This window comes from Colossoma macropomum, unplaced genomic scaffold (genome assembly GCF_904425465.1).
Source record: "Colossoma macropomum unplaced genomic scaffold, Colossoma_macropomum, whole genome shotgun sequence".
Classification (NCBI taxonomy): domain Eukaryota; kingdom Metazoa; phylum Chordata; class Actinopteri; order Characiformes; family Serrasalmidae; genus Colossoma; species Colossoma macropomum.
In genome coordinates, this window is record NW_023494795.1 from 43,941,850 (window position 1) to 43,963,065 (window position 21,216).

The following is a 21,216-nucleotide window of genomic DNA, read 5'->3' on the forward strand; positions in this document are numbered from 1 at the left end:
ATACAGTGATTTAGATTACACCTCTGCTATACACTCATGTATACTGTTATTTTATTTGGATCTTAAAGATTCTGTGTTAATTAATGTTTCATTTATTTACACAAAGGTGTCTGTTTCAAGTACCTAATTTCTGCCAATATCTTAAACAGTTCACTTCAATCTAAAGAACTACACTCTTTGAAGAAAAAAAAACTGCCACAAAGGTTCTTCGATTGATGCCATAGAACAGTGGTGTCAAACTCAACCAGTAAAAGGACCATATTGAGAAATCTCATTGAAACCGTGGGCCAGAGAAACAAAATGCTTTTATTTCACTTTTAATTAATGTTGTGCTGTAACCCAAACTGGTCATTGTTAAAATATGCAAAAACATGTAGTAGACCCTGAAATATTACATTTTACAAATATTACAACACTTGAAATATTCAGTATTTAGATGTCCCCAGGTGCTCAGTCTTTTAAATCTACCCATTTGCTTGAACTAGACATCCTTTCTTTGCTGAAGGTTCATTAAGACTTGGGCTCAGTTTCTGAGCTGCTGAGCTGACATTCAGTGTTTATATTGATTGAACTGCCGCTGACATGCATTTTGGTGATATGACTGGTGTGGAATTGTGCAGAATGGTGTGGAATTGAGGTGTAACCGCTGTCCCATAGTCTGTTGCTGGAGTAGCAGAGTCAGAGCACATTACGTTGCAGTGCATGCTGGGGACTGTAGTGCAGCACATTGTGAAACAGGCTAATATTAATAGAAAACTAAAATACTTTTGTGGGCTGGATCGGATTGTGTGGCAGGCCTGATTTGGCCCGCGGGCCTTGTGTTTGACACATGGGCCATAGAAGAACCACTTTTGGTTCCATTAAGAACCATGTTTAAAGATGAGATTTGCAAATGTGAAGAATATTTTAAAGGCTAAAAAGCATTCATATAATATAAAGGTTCTTTATGAATCTAAGGTTCTTCCTAGGACATTTCCATTAAATTTTATAAAGATTCTTCACACACACACACATCTGATTTTAACTATTCTGAGCTAAGTAGGTTCGGTCTTCTTATACAATGTCTGTTTTACAGTGTTGTTTCAGAATTATAAGCACATGTTAGTGCTTTATTAAACCTACAGCTGCTGCTGATGTTCTGTTATGAGTGCATGCTAGCTAGGTAGTCAATTTAGCTAATGTGAGCTAAGCTAACAGGCAGTAAAACTTTGTGCCTCAGATATGAAACAGAAATATGTGTAATTAATGTACTAGCAGAACATGCTGTGATCAGCCTCAGGTCTCAGACTTTCTCCCTCAGTAGTAATGACAGATTTTGATTTCATTTTGTTTGGGTGTATTATTTTCAGTGATATGGCTAGCTAACTCAGGGATGTTTTCACATTTGGACTGTTCACAAATAAAAAAGGACTCAATAAACAACTTATTTACTCTTACTTTTTTTCAGAATTTCTTTATTAATATTTTTTGTACTACAGTACATCATTTCTTTAGGGGGTTTTATTTCTAATGTATATCACTTTATAATACTGTTCCAGATCATCACTAACTCCTAGTTCATTAATAGTGAGTTACCATGTGTTTCACATTATAATACTGTTCCTGATCATCATTAACTCCCAGTTAATTAATGATGAGCTACCATGTGTTTCACTTTATAATACTGTTCCAGATCATCATTAACTCCTAATTAATAATTAGTTACCATGTGTTTTACTTTATAATACTGTTCCAGATCATCATTAACTCATAGTTCATTAATAGTGAGTTACCCTGTGTTTCACTTCATAATACTGTTCCTGATCATCATTAACTCCTAATGAAGAACACAGTAACACCTTGCTCATTAATGGTTTACCATATGTTTCACTTTATATTGCTCCTGATCATCATTAACTCCTAGTTCATTAACAATAAGTTACCATGTGTTTCATATCATTAGTGCCTAATGAAGAACAGCAACACCTCATTATCTAAGTGACAGTAATTACATAATCACTTAGTAATATTTAGAACCTAGGGACTTTGAAGGGATGCTCATATACAGTCAGATATTTCAGTGAGCCCTCTCTTCAACTGACCCTGCCCTCAAGAGGACTTTAAAGGAGAACTGCTGTTCAGAAGAAACACTGGCACATGTGCTCCTGCAGAAAAGAATGGTGTTTCTTTTCTAAAGACAAGAGGTAAGCAGACTGGTCTACTGAATACTCTAGTATTTTAGCAGTTGTCCCATTTGTAGGCTGATGTGCAAATTGGTTCACACTGCCAAATATGAAGATGTGCATTAGTCTTTTAAGGTTTCTGATCAAAACAAGCATGTGAGGGACACCAGTCAGTACAGTGTGGTGTGATGCCCCAGCCTTCTCTGTTTCTGTGAATAGAAATGGAGGAAATAATCCATTATATTGTAGAGACTGAACACTGTGTAGTGTATTTCACTACTGTTAGAAGTGTTGGAATACAATACATCAGTTAGCAGTTCACCAGGGACCTTGTAAAACTCAGCTATTTAGCAACTGATGTTGATTTGATTGGTAATTTTGAGTAGTTATTCTTAGAAACCATAGTTACTAAGTAAATCTCTGTGAGTTTAGTTCATAGTGAACTACACTAATCATTAGTTCACTACTACCTACTGAGTAGTTAACTACTACTAGTAGTAGTAGTTAACTAGTAGTTCTTGGTAGTTAAGAGTACTTACTTGGGTGTTAATGCAGCACTACTCATTCGTTCCAGCTTAATTCCTGCTTAGTTACTTATTAACTACGAAACAGTATTGTAAAGTGTTACTGACCTTTTTAAGGTAAACAGCAGTGGTCTCCACATTGTGGTAAATGATGTGATTTCCCGATACAGACACCACAAACAACTCTGCACTCTACTCACCAACTCCTGAACAAGACATCCTTGCTGAAAGTACTACAAGCAAATCTTATAATACTGAATTTAAGGCCAATTCTACCTTTCTGGACAGCACTGTGCTCTGGTGTACATGCACCAGTGATGAGTAAGTGGGATCCTTATAACATCCAGCACATAATAAACCTGTGCTGTAATAGGTACTTTGCAGTTATTTGTATGAGGCGCTGTATTTGAACAAGGCATTTCACTCCAGTTCTTTCTGCGTGACGTGACACTAACTTCACAAACGCATTTATTTTTATTTTTTTTTATTAATTTATCTGCACTATTGTTGGTGTGAATGAAATGAGTATTATTTCGTAAATGTTAAGGCAAATCAAGGCAAGGAATGTTGAGTTATTGTCATTCAAAGTACTTCACATATCATAAAATACAAAGATAATTTAAATTATCATTTAAAAAGTAACAAAGTTCATAGCAAAAGGCCTGTATACTCCTTGTTCATTGTGTCCTTGAGTTAGTTTCACTTTCACAGACACTGTTTACTTTGTAGATGTAGTGAGGTTTTAGTTTGTAGCTGCTGTGATAAGCACTTTAGTGTTTTCAGTTTTGAGCTGTGGGCATGTTAAAACCCTCATAAATAACACTTATAAGTAACATTAATTATTCAGTATAATTGGTGTAAAGTGTCATCACATCATAAAGGGGGACTGAACTTACAAAGCTAAATGTCTTACATATTCATCATAACAGTATGTACATGTGTATGAGAGGAGTATGCGGCATTAGATTTAATATCTGAAGGAGTACAGAACCGTACAAAGTTGGGGAACTTCAGCTCAACAGCATTGCACAAACAATACTTTATTGGTGTCTTTATTTTTAAGAGGATACAGGGCATCATCAAAACATTAATATTGCTTTTTTAAAAGGGAAGATTCTAAAGTTTTGCACTTTAACAAGCTCACAAGTAATATGTTTGCCTTAATTTATAATTTACAATTATTAATTAAAATTACATAACTGACGTTTACATGTTATATGACTGATGTATTTTCTGATGAGGCCTAATAAAAGTATAACTGTTGTGCCCATTTAAGAAAATAGTTTATAGCCATTATGTAATTGTCATTGGTTGTGTGAAGAAGCACAGTTTTTCCACACTATTTTTTTTAGAATATATATGCACTCAGACCTGCATATGTATAGATATTCTTATCTGCATATGTACAGATACTCACACAACTCTTTAGGTCCCCTCCATGGCTCTTTATTATTCATTATTCTTTATTCTATTTATTATATTTTTATTTTAATATTCCCTTTGCTAAACACTTGTTACCGGTCTATGTGCTGTCTGGTCTGTTTAGTGTGTTTTATGTCATATATGTGTGACTCACCAAGACTAATTCCTTGTATGTGTCTACATTACCTGGCAAAATAAAGTGCTTTTGATTAGGATTCACTCCAGTATTTCTTCAGATTTAACATATGTTGGAATACCTCTCAGTCAGGCTGCTGAAGGAGTGCTGAGGAGGACTATGCTTGTGCCAGTCCAGTGGGGAGAAAACATCTTCTAGAATGACTTCAACATGATCTCTTCAGCAGACTGCACACCACACCACTCCCACAGGCCCATATCTGAATTAAGTTCAGTCCTGCAAGACAAACTGTCACGAAAGCTGAAAGCTGTTGAGCAACCAGTCACCCATCTAATGTAGCTTATCCCCTGCCAGGCACAAGTACCCTGATGTTCTCCTGGGTTGACCTGTTTATATTTGAAAGGGAAAGAGCAGCTCTGGGTTTGTTGGTCTTGCTCTAAGGGGAGAACTACAATGGGGTGAAGTGTCAGTCAGTCCTACTCTGCAACTGAAAGAGCTGCTTGGTTGGTTAACAAATGAGGCCTAAGCTCTGCAGGAGGAATGAACAGTGGAATAGATTCAAGATTCAACATTGGTTTATTGTTATATGTATTCAGAGTACAAGTCATTCAAAATACATTAAAGGTTTATATTACATCAGCTTTTACGCGTAAAAATATAAGTATAAATACAACCAAATTTTCAAAAAAGCTGGGACATTGTGAAAAATGTAAATAAAAACTAAATAAAAACATATCATGTAATGATATGCAAATCATTTAAACCCTATATTTCATTGAAAATGCTTCAAAGACAACATATCAAATGTTGAAACTGAGAAATTTTATTGTTTTTTGAAAAATATTTGACCATTATGAATTTGATGCCAACAACAAGTTCCAAAAAAGTTGGGACAGGGCAACAAAAGGCTGGTACAGTTGTGTAATGCTTGAGAAAACACCTGGTGGTTAATTGGCAACAGGTCAGTAACATGATTGGGTATAAAAAAACATCTCAGAGAGGCTGAGTCTTTCAGAAGATGAGGAGGGGTTCACCATTCTGTGAAAGACTGCATGATCAAATAGTGCAACAAAAAAAAACAGACATGATTCTGTAGAGGAAATCACTGCATGGGCTCAGAAAAACTTCTGAAAAACACTGTGTCTGTGAAAACAGTTCATCACTGCATCCACAAATGCTAATTAAAACTCTTAAACGCAAAGAAAAAATTTATATATATAAACCAGGCACGACGCCACCGCCTTCTCTGGGCCTGAGCTCACTTAAAATGGACACAGGTGAAGTGGAAAAGTGTCTTGTGGTCCGACGAATCAACATTTGAAATTGTTTTTGGAAATCATGGACACTGTGTCCTCCGGGCTAAAGACCACTCAGCTTGTTATCAGTGCACAGTTCAAAAGCCAGTATTCATGATGGTATAGGGGGGCATTAGAGCACATGGCATGGTTAAATGGTAGATCTGTGAAGGCACCATTAATGCTGAACGATATATACATGTTTTGGCAACATATGCTGCCATCCAGACAACGTCTTTTTCAGGGAAGGTCTTGATTATTTCAGCAAGACAATGTCAAACCACATTCTGCATGTATTACAGCAGCATTGCTCCATATTAAATGAGTCTAGGCGCTAAACTGCCCTGCCTGCAGTCCAGAACTGTTACCGCTGATAACATTTGGCACATTATAAAATGAAAAATACAACAAAGGAGGCCTTGAACTGATGAGCAGCTGAAATCCTATGTTAAGCAAAAATGGGAAAACATTTCACTTTCAAATCTACAGCAGTGTCTCCTCAATTCCCAAACACTTACAGAGTACTGTTGAAAGAAAAGGTGATTAAACACAGCGGTAAACATGTCCACTTCCCAACTTTTTTGGAATGTGTTGTTGGCATCAAATTCAAAATGGGCATATATTTTTCAAAAAACAATAAAATTTGATCGCTGTTTGGTGCAGAAAGGGGGTCTCGGGCCAGAGATGGATTTTGCGATTTAGGAAGTTTATCCAAGTCAGCTCATCGCCATCAGAATGCTTGAAAAGCAATTGTTGATGAATTTAAAAGTAATTTGTGAGTTCAGACCATGCCTTCAACATGTGGTGGTAGTATGAGGGAAGATTGAGACTCTGAGAACTTGAGCTGTAGTTCTAGGCAAATTCTGCCTGTAGCTAGAAGGCCAGATCCCCTCATAGCTGTAGTAGGACTGATGCAGGATTGAGGAACAGGGAGGCGATGGGGTGGTGGTGGGGACTGCGAACACTTCATCACGGGAACGGAAGGTGAAGATGTGAATTTATAGGGTGTTCGATTGGAAGAAGAAGGGGTTTCAGCCATGCTCCTCCCCCCAAACTTCAGTTACAAAATAACTACATTTTGTGAGTTCAGACCATGCCTTCAACATCTGGTCATAGTATGAGGGAAGATTGAGGGAGGGGGGAGAACTCTGAGAACTTGGGTGGGAGTAGCTAGAAGGCCAGACCCCCAAAAACTCCAAGATGAAATCAGGAACTGTTAAAGTCTAGGACTGAGTGATCTTCACAAGATGAGAAGAACAGATGTCCAGAAATCTGTTTTTTCCAAGAGTTGCTTCTGAAGTGACAACAACTATAGTAGCTTGGGTAGAGAACTTGGTATGACTGTATGACAGTGGAATATGGAGGAGCTGGATTCAGAATCAGGTTGGTCAGGTGGTCCAGCATTTGGGTATCTGAGGCATAGTATGGTTAGGTAGAGAAGTCTAGCCAAGGCAGAAAAGAGGTCTAGTAACATGGGCCCTTTGTATGGTGCTTGGAGTAAGTAGTTTTGCTATTAAGGATGTAAGATGAGAAGAAAAATGGAGCAGATGAATTTGATTCTGTGTGACATGGTGACATGCTGCTTAACAGACATGCGGGTCTGAACCCCTGATGAGTGAGTCAAGGGCGACAGCGGAAAGGAAAAACTGTCAGTGAGGAAGAAACCTTGAGAGAAACCTGGACTCAACAGGGGAACCCATCCTCCTCTGGTTAACACCAGATTGTGAAGATTGTGTTAAACATGGCAGGCAAAGGGATTGGATGGGAATAAAGTAGATTATATCCTGAATGAAATGAACATGGAGCAGGAATGGCTGTTGGAGGTAGCTGGTCCACATGAGGGTTGATGGGCTTGATAGCAGAGGCAACTGGATGATTCTCTGGCAACTGTGGGAGGTAGTTTGGCATGGAAAATCCTGTTGGCAACAGCACCATTGTTCAGTTATGACACTGGATGAGAATCACTCGATCACTTGCTTGGAATTTAAGCCCCCAAAAGACTGACAGTGGCAAAAGAACATGGCTCCCAGGACTGAGAGCTGAATGGGATGAGAAAGAGAAGGCAACAGCACGAGGGGAATCAAATCAGTGGTGGCCAAAGAACAGCCAAAGTGACTAGGAGAGCAGCAGGTTACAGGCAGCATTTTCACAAACAAACCAATAGTAGTCCAGTCAGAGGGAAAAATGGAACTTGGTCAAGATAAAGCTCATCCAAGGTGGAGCTGGTCTGAGGTGAAGCCGAGGTAAGGCATCGACAAGTTGCGCAGCTGACTGTGTTGGATCCGAACCTAGATGGAGCTGATTTTAGATGGAGCAGATCCAAGATGGGACTGATCTGACATGGACCCAAACTGAATCAGAAAGGATTTGCACAGCTGAGGCACATAGGAGCTGATCTGAGTTGAAGCCGAGTAAAGCCAGAAACGAGATGCAGAGCCAAGTTGTGCTGGAGCGGATCCGTGATGGAGCCGAGTGGAGTGAGGAGTTGCAGAGTTGAGACACATTGGAGCTGAACTAGAAGTAGTTGAACTTGAGATGAAGCCAGGATGAGATGGAGCTGAGTGGAGTTGAGAGGAGAGGAGTTGAGTGGAGTCGCAGAGCTGAGACACATCAGAGATGAACCAGGAAGGAGTTGAACTTAAGATGAGAAGGGAGTTGCAGAGCTGGGCTGCAGGAGCTGATCTGAGATGGAGTGAACTGAGATTGGATGGAGGCTTGAGGTAGAGGGATTAAAGGGGTGTTGGGATGATGCAGGACAAACCACTTCATTCATAAGGACAGGAAGATGGACTTTGTTTTCAAGTAATGCCCTGATCAAAGCATAGGTTATTTAAAATCTTACAGGCCGCTGTGCCAGCTGATTTTATTCTGGCTGCTGCAGACACAGTTTGCGCAATGTGAAGGTTTATTTGTGAAAACAGCCATTATGCAGAATTACCAGTCATTTTTTTGACGCTGATGTGTCTGTGATGTGCTTATGGCTGCTTGGCTGTGTGAGCGCTGTTGCTATCTGAAGGCTTGTATGAAATGTTGTTGGTTTCGTGTGGTAGGAGGGCGTGACTGTCATGCCTTTTCTGAAGTGCACATGGAGTTTGTATGATAAAGTGATTATTTGTGAGGAGGATTTGCGTTTTGCTTAAGAATATAGCTATTTTGTTAGGTGATAACACTCACTGTGCTGTTTGCTCATTGTATTTCTTAAGTTGAACTATAATTTTGATTTTTGTTTCTTAACTTTTGCAGTATTTTAGGAGGGGACACAGTAAACTACGCTGTTTTTTTTTCAGACACGGGAAGGGGGTCAGAGGGCCGAGGTTTAAGAGTCATGGAGCTGGATCATCAGGCTCTGGCAGGTTGAATTTCTTCAGCTGTCGCAGGAAGAACATTCTCTGCTGTGCTTTCTTGGCTATGTAGACCATGTTACTCTCCCACTTCGGGTCCCTGGATAAGGTGGTGCCCCTTTATTCTATACAATAAATAAAGAAGTGGCACCAAACGTTACAGATTATTAAGTAAGGAATGAGACTGCAGTAATTTCACTGTAAATACTGTGTAGAAAGTGTAGTGCTACGTACATAATACAATGTAAAAGAACACATGTGGGTACAGTGAACAGTAAACTATGAAACAGTACAGTGTAATGCCACAATATATATTGTTTACTAGAATATGGTAAAGTACATATGTGAGATGTGACATATACAATTTACTAGCTAGACTACACTACAGAATTTACTAATGCAGTGGCAAAATATGAAATCGATTACTCGATTGAGCATGTCGGGTGTGTACTCACGGCTCTTTCAGTGCAATTTCAGAGATCATCCAGTGTTGTGGAACCAACGATGAACACTCTGAGCTGTTGGAGGTTCACTGACGATCAAAATCATACTGCACAGTTATGACGGATTCACTCTTATTAGAGTGCAGAACGAAGAACACTTTCTGCTCAGGGGTTGCATCTCATCGCAGACTGAAGGGAGCCATCTTCCAGTGACAGTCAGAAAATCTATGACCCCATCTTTCAATTGGTATGTGATTGGTTCCTAGACGCCTTACAGTTACAAAATATGGTGCTTTGAAATCAAATTAATCTTTTTTAAATCACCCTGTATATATAGAGTCAATCAGTCTTAGTTGTCAAGAGCTCTCATGGCCTGGGGAAGAAGCTACCAAACGTTGCTCAATTTCCACTTCACATGTACGCTTGCCTACATGTCCAGGTTAATAATTAGATGTGGTGTAATGATGTAAAAACATACAGTACATCGAAGCATACAAACACCTTGAGTCAACTTGCCAAGTAAGTGTGAGGAAGATTTATTTCCTCATTTTTCATCAGGGCTCTCCTTGCTCGACACTAAGCATGTTCCACATAGCTTCAGAGTTATTTAATGAAAACTGTTTTATTCACCCTATGAAAGCTTTCATCTGTGAGTCTGAACTTTAGAATATATGTAGCCCAAATTGACATTTTAGAGTCGTCCTCCTTTTCTGCTTTCGCAGTTTTAGAATTTCTTCCTTCTTTTCATCAGAATCAGAATCAAGCTTTATTGGTCAGGTATGCTTACACATACAAGGAATTTGATTTTGGTTACAGGAGCTCACAGTGCACAGTATCAGACAGACATTTACATGTAGTGAATAAAATAAATATAAAATAAAATACAATAAAATACAATAAAATACAATACAAAATAAAATAAAACATACATTCCTACCATTACTCACTCATACACACACACAGTCATACCTGTATCCTTTACATTGTGCAAAGTATGGGTCTAAAGTTAAAGTGCTGAGTGCAGCAGCAGTTAAAGGGTGTATAGTAGCAAAGAAAGGGATCAATGAGGTGACAGTCAGATAAGTAGGGTAATATGGCAGGTAAGTGAGATGCTAGAATAAACACTGGTCAGAGATGGTAGTTTCAGAGGATGGAGTTGAGCGTGATACTATATACCAGTATATTTAGAAGTGCAGTTTAGAAGCTGGAATATTGTTTATGTATAATAATTAACTGTTGAAGAGAGTGATGGCTTGTGGGAAGAAGCTCCTTTATAGCCTGGATGTCCTGATTCTCATCTGGCTGAAGCGCCGGCCTGAGGGAAGGAGCTGGAACAGGTGGTGTCCGGGGTGAGAGGGGTCAGTGGAGATCTTCTCTGCACGCTTCCTGGTTCTGGAGGCATGCAGTTCCAACAATGTGGGCAACTTAACCCCAGTTGTCCTCTTTGCAGACCTGATAATGTGCTGCAGTCTGTGGAGGTCATGCTTGGTGGCTGAGCTGCCCCACACTGTGATGGACATGGTGATGACAGACTCTATGATGGCTGTGTAGAACCGCACCATCAGCTACTGGGGCAGGTTTAACTTCCTCAGCTGACGCAGGCAGTACATCCTCTGCTGGGCTCTCTTGGTGATGGAGCTGATGTTGCTGTCCCACTTAAGGTCCCTGGTGATTGTTGTGCCCAGGAACTTGTAGGACTCCACTGTCATCACAGTTCTGTCCAGGACGGTGAGTGCTGGCAGGGTTGGAGGACTCCTCCTGAAGTCCACTGTCATCTCCACTGTTTTCGCTGTATTCAGCACCAGGTTGTTGTAGCTGCTCCAAAGGACCACCTGATCAACCACCTGTCTGTAAGCAGACTCGTCACTATTTCAGATGAGACCAATGACTGTAGTGTCATCTGCATACTTCAAGATTTTGACTGAGGGGTCTGTGGAGGTACAGTCGTTCGTGTGCAGAGAGAAGAGCAATGGTGAGAGTACACAACCCTGTGGAGCACCCGTACTGATGATGTGGGTGTTTGAGGTGAACTGTCCCAACCTCACCTGCTGCTCTCTGCCAGTGAGGAAGTTGGTGATCCACTGGCAGGTGGCGGTTGGCACACTGAGTTGGAGTAGTTTGTTGTGTAGCTGTCCTGGGATGATTGTATTAAAGGCTGATAACAGTCCAAGAACAGAATTCTTGCGTACGTTCCTGGGTGTTCAAATGTTTCATCATTTGCACTCAAAGCCAGATCAACTGCAGTAGGCACAGCTTGTACAGTAGTCATGGTCACAGGATATTTGCTTTCCACCTTTGCCATCTATGTCCTCATCTGTCTGATTTTTGCAGCTAGGCAATTTCTTTTTCTCCCAAACGTTCAAACATCAGTTGATTACCATTCCACTGAAACAGTACAAGTAGAAGCCCCTTCTTATCTGTGGTCCCCTTGGTGTTTTGATGAGATCTTCAGGTAGAAAGTTCCTGTTACACACCCTGGAGTGCTTGGTAATGGTGAATCTCTCCCTAGTAGTCAAGGTCAGTATTGTGGAGGCTACTGCTGATGCCACTGAGCAAGATGCTTTGCTTGGAGTTGATTCCCTGACTAACCAACCAGACTTGTCACTCCAACATCCAGGTGAGTTCCAGCCCCTACAACAACAGTGGAGTAAGGTTTTTGCTGTTAATGATGAAGACTTTGGCAGAACAGATGTTGTTGAGCACTCAATTTTAACTGGAGATGCCTAATTGAGAAAGGTTCTGACCACTACGCCCTGTAAGGTATAAGGAAATTAAGACCTTGCTATGTGGAACATTGGAGAACGGCGTTACCTGGGAGAGCTTTGGTCCCTGGGCATCGCCTTTTGTAACAGAGAAATAGACGGATGGTAGTTGGCACTTCTGTGTCGATTATTGTAAACCGATAGCTGTGACTCACAAAGATGCTTTTCCCTTCCTGAGGATTGAGGAGACCTTATCAACTTTGACCAGATCTCAGGGGTTATCCACTTCAGACTTGGTGAGTGGGCACTGGCAGGTGGGAATAGACACTCGACACAGGGAGAAGACTACCTTTGCAAACACCTGTTTGTCTGTTTGATTTTGACCAGATGCTCTTAGGTCTCTGTAATCCCCCAACATTTCCAACATTTCCAACATTTGACGCTTGAGTGGCCAGATTTCTGAATCCTTGCTAGAATATCTTAATGACATCATAGTGTACTCACCTGACTTCATTTAGATAGGGTCTTTGCATTGCTGTGGAGGCATGGGCTGAAGCTGTGACCAGGTAAGTGCAAGTTACTACAGAAGGACTCAAACGCCTGTTCTGGCCTAGGCTGACATCCTAGAGCACAGGATTCTCCCCCAGAGCACAGCAGTCTCTGACCATTACTTAATCTCATACAAAATTCACTTTAGTGGTAATGTGCGTTCATCACCATGTTATTGTGTCAAGCGGACAATAACTCCCTCCACAGTTGGTGGCTTTATTAGAAACCTTCCTAAATTATCAGCCGCTCTCATCTGTCCATCTAATCCTACTGAGCTAGATGCTATGACCAAGCTCTTAGAGAATAGTTTTCGATCTACTCTAGATAGTGTGGCCCCATTAAAAAGTAAAATAGTAAGGCAGAAAAAACTCGCCCCCTGGTATAATGACAACACTCGGGCTTTAAAACAGAACGCCAGACAACTTGAGCGTAAATGGCGCCTGACTAAGCTAGAAGTGTTCCAGTCCGCCTGGAAGGAGAGCCTTACAGACTATAGACAAGCACTTACTGCAGCACGCTCAGCTTATCTCTCCTCTCTCATAGAAAACAACAAGAATAATCCTAGATTACTTTTCAGCACAATCTCTAAACTAACAGAGAACAAAACAGTTAGTGAACCCCAGATGCCATCAGCCTATAGCAGCAATGATTTTATGAATTTCTTTAGTGATAAAATTGAAAAAAATTAGGCAGAAAATTCAGAATACGCAATTAAACTCTACAAACCTGCTTCCCCATAACGCCAGCCTCAACCTTGAAAATATTATAATTCCTGCAGAGAGGCTGGAATCGTTTACCTTACTCCAAGAAAATGAACTATTTAAAATAGTCTCTTCCGCGAAATCATCTACCTGTATGCTAGATCCGATTCCTACAGGTTTACTCAAGGAAATTCTGCCAGAAATAACCAAGCCTATTCTGTCAATAATAAACTCTTCTCTTAGCCTTGGGTACATCCCAAAATCTCTTAAACTAGCAGTAATTAGACCGCTGATTAAGAAAGCGAACCTCGATCCATGCGAACTTTCAAATTATAGACCCATCTCGAATCTCCCCTTTATATCTAAGATCTTGGAAAAAGTTGTAGCAAAACAGTTAAGCTCCTTTTTACATAGGAATCAAATACATGAAAAATTCCAATCTAGTTTTAGGCCACATCATAGTACAGAAACAGCACTAGTAAAAATTGTAAATGATCTATTATTATTTTCTGACCAAGATCATGTGTCCTTGTTAGTCCTCCTCGATCTTAGTGCGGCATTTGACACAATAGACCACACTATCTTACTAGACAGACTAGAAAACCTTGTAGGGGTAACAGGAACAGCTCTTTCCTGGTTCCGGTCCTACCTCACTGATCGGTATCAGTTTGTTAATATAAACGGTGAATCATCTGTTCTCACAAAAGTAAAATATGGTGTTCCACAAGGCTCTGTTTTAGGACCTGTATTATTCACTTTATATATGCTACCACTGGGCACCATTATCAGTAGACACGGCATAAACTTCCACTGCTATGCCGATGACACTCAGTTATATTTAGCAAGCGACCCAGATGATAGAATTAAACTTAGCAAGATTGAAGACTGTATACAAGACATAAAGGACTGGATGTCGAGTAACTTTCTCCTTCTAAACTCAGATAAAACAGAGGTTCTGCTTCTTGGTCCAAAAGCAGCCAGAAACAAACTGTCTACTTTAACACTTAAACTTAACAATTTCTCAGTTGCATCAAGCTCATATGTAAAAAACCTTGGTGTCATTATAGACCCTGATCTGTCCTTCGACACACATATAAGTAATATTACTAGAACAGCCTTCCTGCATCTTCGCAATATTGCTAAATTGAGAAATGCATTCTCTCTATAGGATGCAGAAAAGTTAGTTCATGCATTTATTACTTCAAGGCTAGATTACTGTAATGCCCTGCTGGCTGGATGTCCCAGCAAAAGCATTAACAAGCTTCAGCTAGTCCAGAATGCTGCAGCCAGAGTTCTTACTAGAACCAGAAAGTTTGACCATATCAGTCCAGTTTTATCAGCCTTACACTGGTTGCCAGTAAAATTTCGGATTGATTATAAAATTCTCTTGCTGACTTATAAAGCACTAAACGGACTCGCCCCTCAGTACCTGAGTGAACTTCTCTCTCACTATGAACCATCACGCCTACTTAGATCACAAGGTGCTGGCTTACTATTAGTACCCAGAATTAATAAAGTTACGTCAGGGGGGAGAGCTTTCTCATACAAAGCCCCCCAGCTTTGGAATAGTCTTCCTGTTAATGTTCGGGACTCAGACACAGCCTCAGTCTTTAAGTCTAGGCTAAAAACCTACTTGTATATTCAAGCCTTTGGTAATTAGTTTTCCCTGTTAGTTCTATACCTGCCAGAGTCTCTGCTAACACTGTAATTTGTGATCAGTCACCCATTACAGAACTGACTCTGTGTGTTTTCCTCTCTGTGTGTTTTCCTTTCTTTTCTTCGCCGAGTTGAACAGCTGCCCATCCTGTGCGTTCTGATGCTGCTGCCTTTTCTGCCTCGATCGGGTGCCACTGCTCGCCAGCCCTCTGGACCGGGTTACCAACATTGAGCCTCCTGCTGTTCAACGCCGTGCAAACCTCACCCTCACAACCTGACCCCACTGATACTACTGCTGTTGCTGCATGAACTATTCAAAATTATTCACTTGAACCAATCAATCATTCAAACTAATTCAAATTAATCAATCACCCATTGACTGTGTTTTTCCTCTCTTTCTTTTGCCGAGTTGAACAGCTGCCCATCCTGCTGCTGATGCTGCTGCCTCTGCTGCCTTGATCGGGTGCCACTGCTCACTGTGCAAACCTCACCCTCACAACCTGACCCCACTGATGCTGCTGCTTCTGCTGCATGAACTGAACTATTCAAATTAATTGTTTCCTTCACGTTTTACCCTGTTTTTTGTACTATAATACTTTATACTAACAATGTTTACTATCCGGTGTCGACCAGAGGAGGATGGGTTCCCCTTCTGAGTCCTGGTTCCTCTCAAGGTTTCTTCCTGTTTCTCTTAGGGAGTTTTTCCTTGCCACTGTCGCCACTGGCGACGCTCATGGGGGCTCGGACCCGGACTTCTTTTTGTAATGCTCATTTCCTTGTAAAGCTGCTTTGTGACAACACCTGTTGTAAAAAGCGCTATATAAATAAACTTTACTTACTTACTTTACTTACATCCCTCCCTACTTATTGTAGTATACAGAGATGCCAGAAATCAAGGACTGGGGGCTATCCTGGCTCAGATGCAGGATGGCTAGGAATCAATGCTTTGCAACACTAACCAGTTTCTCTCTCCTGGTTATCAGCGCCATTTAATATTTAGAAATTGGTGTTAGATTAAAGCTTTGACACTGAATAGTGGGTTTAAAATCGTACACTGCTTTCTTTAATTTGCCGTCCGTGTGAGTGAACTGAACTTATATGATTGTTTTTAAGTTTGAAATTACATAGCAGGATGTGGTGGCACAATACCAACATAAACATAGAACCAATCAGTGAATATCTATGTTGTTAAATCATCCCACCAAAGGGTTCTATGGCCCTGAGTACGGTTAGCTAACTGTGTCTTAAGCATGCCGTGTCGAACCGTGTCCTTGTGGAAATGCCACTGGAACGGTTACACTCTGTGCTCAGAACCATTCGGCACTGCAGTGGAAAAGAGGCCACTGGCACCTGTGTTCAACAATAACAGGATACACACATAACTGAGATTAACGGTGCATGATTTGAATGCTACCAGCCCCGTTCACAGTGTGGATAACTGGGGTCCAGGCTCGGGGGCATGACTGTCTGACCTTGCTGGAACAGAGCAACATACATGAGCAAAATCATTCCACAGCATAGATTGGAACAGCACATCTACTTTGCTCTTATGTAATGCCCTCACCCCTTTTTGGGTGAAAGCAGCCCCTCTAATTTGACTGCTCATCAATTCCGAGGTCTTTCCCTATTAAAAAGCATAAAACAAGAATACACTACTCATTTATAGCTATTGGGAGCCCAAATCCTGCGGTCAGTCAGGCAAAGAATTGTGTCATACATATGTTACACAGAAAAAAAGAAGTAAATAGGAGTCGATATGTGTCCTTTTAGTCTGCCTCCATCAAAGTGGACAAACAGCCCTACCCAATGGCCAGAGGTGACACATACAACTTTATCGAATAACCAGGTAATGTATTTCTGACATTTGTCACTTATTTTGCTGCCCAATGTGACGGGAGTGTAAACTAATTACATCATTAACATTAACATGCTTAACAGGGGGTTAGCAAGCTAAATAGCACCTATAGCAACTATAACACTGCTATAGCTATAAGGCTATAATAGAGATAGTAATAATTCCATCCTCAGCCCTTTTCACTATATTCTATGTACTGCTTTTTCAATGCAGCATTAACATTGACTACTGTGACTTTTAACATTATAACTGTTGACTTTAATATCATTAATTTATCTGTGATTAATCGTTTGCCACAGATGTACACATATTGACTGGCTGGGTCCCACAGTTTATCCTCTCTGCAGACGGCCTGAAGCCACAGATCTCTCCTTTTGCTGTCCTTCACTATTTGCGGAAGTAAAGAAAATTGTAAACTGGGTTTTTTTAATGATACACACGCATACATGCTATCACTAGTATTTCCAATTTGGCGCCGGCACTCTGACCAAGTTTGTTTTCACCCAAAAGGGGATGTGGCTGTTTGGACAACAAGGAAGTGACGTATGCATGCTCTCATCATTTGTCGTATGTTATGTTGGCAGTGTTTCTGAATGTCCCAAACACACACTGTTTCTCCACACCCAGCAGTAGCAGTAGTGCTGCTTTACAAGAGGCATTCACATTGGTTAGCTCTTAAGCTACGAGGTCCATGACGTCAGAGGCTAGCCAGGCCTACCACACTTACTCTGAAATACCGGCCATCCTCGTTGCCAAAATACTGTGTTCTACATAAGCACAATCTGACACTGTATTTGCATTAACATTCACTCAGACCTTTACTACTCAAAGCCAGCAAAATCCAGATCTGTCACATCAGGCATCACCAAACATCTGCAGAATAGGTTTAAAATTTAAAACTGCTAAAAATGCTAAAAAACAATAATGTCAATGGCAAACTGTATAAGATCAGTTTAGCTTGAGGGCATTTGTTCTCAAGTCCAAACTAACGGAGCAGTTCTATCCAGTAGAATCATAGTGTGCTTTTCATTAACATTTATTAATTACCTGTTGAATAGCTCTCACTCTGCATACCAAATTGGCTAGCTGCTGTAATAATTTTGATGGGATAATTTCTGACAACACAGACCATACAATTTTCAGTTATTTTACTATTTAAAAGTGTAAAGGTATGTAACAGTCATTTATCACATACTTTTCACTGTATTTTACCTTTTGTTGGTCAGACTGTTTCCGTTTAGCAATGAAAGTAAACTAGTAAGTGCAGTGCCATAAATAAACCCCAACTGTTGTAACTCCATCTTGCTTAAACACATAGTGGCTTGTCAAAACATGATGAAGAGGAATGGCAGGTCAGTCTGTGTTATATTATGATCAACGTCCACAAAACACCAGTTTGTTGAGGGTACTTCCTCAGTTTACTCCTATTCACTCACTCAGAGCTTCTGGACTCCCTGCTTGGACCCCATTGCGCTTTTTTAGGATTGCCATCTCCCCCTGGTGGAAAGTCTCTGTCGAAATTTAACGCTACCAGAAGCGAATCCCTTTTTTCATGTTCTCGTGTCTTTTCCAAAATGAGCTTTAGGCTAATGCTAACAGGAGCAAACTTGAGAGGATTTTAAGCCAGACCTGTCATTCATAAGTCTGATACTGTTACACATTTAGTTAGCAAATTTAAAAAGGACTATAATAATTGTCCAATACAACCTAGCCTAATGTTTTTTTTTCTCATTTAGGCAGACATACAGGATTCAGTAAAGGTAAGGTGACCAGATTTCTGAATTGAAAACCAGGGGGGAATTTCGAGTTTGACAGTCAATGTATCATTAAAACACCCAGTGTCTTAATCTATAAACTGAAGAAGGGAGGTTTCCTGTATTTTTTCCATAGTAACTGCTGTACTGTAATAAACTCTGCGAAGGCAGACTGATAAAACTGGGTACTAACTAAGTAACTTTATAAACCGTATCAGAAAATCACACCGTAGCTGCGATGGAGTGAAGTTGATAAACTATGGAACACTCAATAAAGAACTCGATCAAACTACAGTTGTTCAATAGATTTCAGCACTATCCCACACATAATCATTGCTGCTGTTCCCTGTAACCAGAGTGACTCACTTCTGCCTGCACCTGCACTTCTAACCACTAGAGCCACTAGAGCAAAAAGAGAAAGACGCTGCTGCCAGAAGAGCTGCTGACTAAGACTGACACTAGCATTACTCTGAGCAGCATGCATAGCAAAAATAGTTCTATAAAAGGTTTACATTTTTGCTTTCCCCCTCACCAGATCTGTTGCTTTTTTAGAAATGAAGTCACTCAGTGAAAAAGGGCCTCAAAGTCACTGCGTCTAGTAGCTCAGGCAGGGATGAGGCAGAGATCACTATATTGCCAAAAGTACTCACTCACCCATCCAAATCTTTGAATTCAGGTATTCCAATCACTTCCATGGCCACAGGTGTATAAAAGCAAGCACTTAGGCATGCAGACTGCTTCTACGGACATTAGTGAAAGAATGGGTCGCTCTCAGGAGCTCAGTGAATTCCAGCGTGGTACTGATAGGATGCCAGATCAGCTCAAGAACAGAGAGAACAGAGCGCTTCATGGAATGGGTTTCCATGGCTGAGCAGCTGCATCCAAGCCTTACATCACCAAGGACAATGCAAAGCGTCGAATGCAGTTGTGTAAAGCGCAACCACTGGACTCTAGAGCTGTGGAGACGTGTTCTCTGGAGTGACGAATCACGCTTCTCCATCTGGCAATCTGATGGACGAGTCTGGGTTTGGTGGTTGCCAGGAGAACAGTACTTATCTGACTGCATTGTGCCAAGTGTAAAGTTTGGTGGAGGGGGGATTATGGTGTGGGGTTGTTTTTCAGGAGTTGGGCTCGGCCCCTTAGTTCCAGTGAAAGGAACTCTTAATGCTTCAGCAGACCAAGAGATTTTGGACAATAATGCTTACAACTTTGTGGGAACAGTTTGGGGAGTTTGGCCCCTTCCTGTTCCAACATGACTGCACACCAGTGCACAAAGCAAAGTCCATAAAGACATGGATGAGCGAGTTTGGTGTGGAAGAACTTGACCGGCCTGCACAGAGTCCTGACCTCAACCCGATAGAACACCTTTGGGATGAATTAGAGCGGAGACTGCGAGCCAGGCCTTCTCGTCCAACATCAGTGTCTGACCTCACAAATGCGTTTCTGGAAGAATGGTCAAAAATTCCCATAAACACTCCTAAACCTTGTGGAAAGCAAAGGGTGGGCCGACATCATATTAAACCCTATAGATTAAGAAGTTCATATGTATGTGAAGGCAGACGAGCGAATACCTTTGGCAATGTAGTGTACAGTTACCACTAAAGATTCAGTGGCTGTGTAAGCCCATCATTCGCATTCATATTAAATATTTTGGCAGTAAAACAAGACAAGTGGCCCAATGACCAGACCCTGGGTTTACACATAAACAATGTAAGTGGTGTGAGTGTGCGCGCACCTCTGAGCCCACACGCTGCCAAGGCGCGTGGCTGTGTGCTTATGAAATCTGCCTGGTGAAAAAGCCAATTCACTTGAACGGGAAAAGACACAAAAACGTGAAAAAAGGACGCAATCATATCAATAACTTAACTTAGGTTGTCAGTTTCACGATGCAGCATTCAGGTTTAAAATCAGCTCTATTTAAGAGTAACTGTATCAATTTTACTAGCTGATAACGTGATTGCCTAACTATACAAGATTAGTGAGCTCTGTAGCTAACAAGGCAATTTTGCTACCAAGCTGGCTTCTACTTTTGAACAAAATATAGTTGTAATGACTTTGGACAGTGTTAGAGACCTAGTTAAATTACACAGAAACAAGATATAATCATAGCAACAAAACAATAACTGAGAGAAAGACTAACTAATATCCTCAAAAGAAGTGAGGTGAACTGGCTATGAGCGGCTCAGACCGGTTTGTCTGTGTAGCTGTGTCTGCATCTGCAGGAGCTTTGTTTCTTCTTCTTTACTTCCTTATTTTTTGTGACATCCGTCACATCTGTTGGAAGTAGTGCAAATCTACATTCATATCAGATTTTTCATGTCAAATGAGCAACAAATACTATAAAAATAACCAAAAAAAAAACCCACTATGTGTGCCAGTGCATTCGGTTTCATTCTGTCTGTGCAGTTTTACCACATAATACAGAAACGAGAAGTTGCCCAACATTAGAAACTAGATTCCACATTTCACAAGTGTTTTTATGTGCGTGACGTAGAGAGATTATTTGTCTTGTACAGAGCTGAGAAATGCAGCATTTTTGGCTTTAAGTTTTCTGAACATTTCAGTTGTTCAGCCTAAATGGAAACGTAGTTACTGTCTGGTAGCAGAGAGCTTTCTGACCTGTCTGGTTTCACAAAAAATGCTGTGGTTTATCGTGCAATAGTGATGTCTGCCTGG